The sequence below is a fragment of the Otolemur garnettii genome, unplaced genomic scaffold (assembly GCF_000181295.1).
Source record: "Otolemur garnettii isolate 467f Iridium unplaced genomic scaffold, OtoGar3 scaffold00092, whole genome shotgun sequence".
In the NCBI taxonomy this organism is placed as follows: domain Eukaryota; kingdom Metazoa; phylum Chordata; class Mammalia; order Primates; family Galagidae; genus Otolemur; species Otolemur garnettii.
Genome location: NW_003852487.1, coordinates 140,351 through 143,532, shown reverse-complemented (window position 1 = coordinate 143,532; position 3,182 = coordinate 140,351).

The window sequence follows — 3,182 nt, the reverse complement described above, 5'->3', positions numbered from 1 at the left end:
GGCTGAGGCAGGAGACTCGCTTGAGCCCAGAAGTTGGAGGTTGCTGTGAGCTGTGATGCCATGGCACTCTACCCAGGGGGATAGCTTGAGGCTCTGTCAAAAAAAAAATAAGTAAATAAAAATAAAAATACCTGTGTTTTTAATATGTATTTAATCATAAATTTATAATTTAATTTTTAAAAGTGGCTATATTTAATAACCAGAACACAAAATTCCTGAAAATTGATCAGCCCTGTCAGGATAGCCAACTCTATGACAACAATGTTCCCAGCTTGGCCAGTCTCTAACAGTTTTTTGGCCAACCACCAGTCAGGACAGCCAACTCTATGACAACAGTGTTCCCAGCTTGGCCAGTCTCTTAACAGTTTCCTCATGTGAAAAATGGGGCTTCTAGTTGTCCCTACTTAACAGGAAGGCTGTGGGAAACAAGGGAGATTGCACGTGTAAAGCCACACGTCCAGTGCTGGGCACATAGTAAATGAGCACTAGGGTCAGTTCCCATTATTATTTACATCTTGGCCTTCACTCTAAAGCAAATACTCACTTTGAATGAATTGTGAGCCATTACTTTTGTGGCATGATCAAGTCTGATATCAAATCCAGGAATGTGCTTCTAGACTTAGTTGCCCCACCAGCTAAGACAGATGGTTATCCCTTAGTTGTCCAGAAACGATAACTATTCAAATGGTATTTAAATGACTGATTAGGTTAATGTATTTCTGCAGAAAAAAGAGGAATATTTGTTAGGTGCCATCCACTAGGGTTTATATGGCTCTGGTTGAATCCTGGGGACTAAGAATGATCATCCTCATGCTACAAGTAAGGAAACTTCTTAGGAAACTTTTTTTCCATAAACAGTTTCATTGCATGCCAGACACTTCTCTGAATACTTCACAAATATTAGCTACAAAATACTATTATTAACCCAACTTAAAGATGAGGCATAGGAGGCTTCCTACAAAGAAACTGGTGATCAAGTTGGAGCTAGGCCATTTGAGCCTTTAGTAGGATCTGAACTAGGTTTGAACCCAGAGCTCCACCTTTGGAAGACAGTGACTTAGAGATATTAAGTACTTGAAATGTGGCTAGTGCAAATGAAGAACTGATTTTTTTTTTTTTTTGAGACAAGAGTCTAGCTTTGTCACCCAAGCTAGAGGCGCCAGCCTAGCTCACAGCAACCTCACATTCCTGGTCTCAACCATCCTGCCTCAGCCTCCTAAGCAGCTGGAACTATAGGCACCTGCCATGATACCCAGCTAACTTTTCTATATTTACTAGAGACGGGGTCTTGCTCTTGCTCAGGGTGGTCTTAAACTCCAGAGCTGAAGCAGTCCTTCTATCTGAAGTAGTCCTACCCAGAGTACTAGGATTATAGGCTTGAGCCACTGCACATGGCCAGAACTGATTTTTTTTTTGAGACAAAGCCTCAAGCTATCCCTCTGAGTAGAGTGCTGTGGCATCACAGCTCACAGCAACCTCTAACACCTGGGCTCAAGTGAGTCTCCTGCCTCAGCCTCCCAAGTAGCTGGGCCCACAGGCACCTGCCACAACACCCGGCTATTTTTTGGTTGCAGCAGTCATTGTTTTGGTGGGCCTGGACTGGATTCGAACCCACCACCTTAGGTGTATGTGGCTGGTGCCTTAGCCACTTAAGCCACAGGCACCGAGCCCAGAACTGATTTTTAATTTTATTTGAAACTTAAAAACTGAAACAGTATAAAATGATTTCATATGAAACACAAATTCATTGTTTTGGTAGGACTACATTTTACTCTACTTAAGTTAGCATCTATTACATAGGACTTTGTAGGTCAGAAAAAAAATAAAAACAAACGAACAAAAAATTAGCATCCAGAATGAGATGTGCTGAAAGTGTAACACACACTGGGTTCCAAACACTTAGTATGAACGAATGTAAATCTCACTAATTTTATATTGATTACATGTTGAAATAATATTTTTGGATTTAGTAGGTTAAACAAAATATATTATTAGAAACAATTCTACCTGTTTCTTTTTACTTTTTAAAATATGGCCACTAAAAAATTTATAATTTTATATGTGCCTCATATTACATTTTCACTGGACATTTTCCTAATTCTTTATACCTATCACCTCCCCAAATTGTCTCCCTTCAACCTTGAATTAATCTTAATTTTTTTCTAGTCAAGAATCCCTATTTCTACCTATACAGAACCCAATGTCATCAGGCCAGTTAACCTTTAACCTGACTCCTCTCCTGGAATAACAGTATTAATTATGGCCGGGAGGTGAGTGCCATAAGTCCTTGCCCAAAGTCACATTTACTTTCCAAATCTTACCTTGAGCCACTTTGAGTCCTTGCCCAAAGTCACATTGACTTTCCAAATCTTACCTCTGAGACACCAGCTCAAGTCTCATCCCCAGCCAGAGTGTGTTAAGGTTAGTTCATGACTAAAATCATCTGGCTTCTCAGCATTCTGCCCAAGCTTTGTAAACACAGAAGAAGCCTAATTAATATTCCATCTGGCTGAGAAACAATCAAAACATATCAGAGGATCGGAAAGACCAAAATGCTTCCCTGTAGCTCCCTGCTGACAGGACACTTGAAGGACCTCCCATGCAAAGGGGCTCGGATTTTGAAAATTGCGGGTGCTGCTTGTCAAAGGCAGGCTGAAATGTGGTGTAAATCAAGTTTGAGTTGAAGAATGCACTGTTGACATGCAGAAAAAAGCCCATGATACCTCAGATGGGAGGTGGTCCTCCATTTCCAGAATGTTCATCAAGCCTGATGAAATTAACACCCTTGTCTAAGAATCCATTTGCCCATAGCCCTCAAAATCTTAATGTCCATTTTCTGGAACTGTTCTTTGGCTTCGCTCTTTCATCCCAGCCCCTGCCACTACATTGGATAACTTGCAACCATCCCAAGGTCTCTTGGTCTCTCCACTAACTCCTGACATGTATTTTGTTAGGGTCATTCATTCATCATGTATTTAATAAATGTCTATAATGTGCTGTTATGTGCACAACAATGAACAAGATGGACAAATTGCCTACACTCATGAAACTTAACCTCATGAGGGAGTAAGAGATAATAAATATGTGATAAAATGTCAGGGAGTGACTAAGTGCAATGAAGAAAAAGCCACAGAGAAATGTATATTTTTATATAAAATGCTTCATAATTTTTTTTTTTTTTT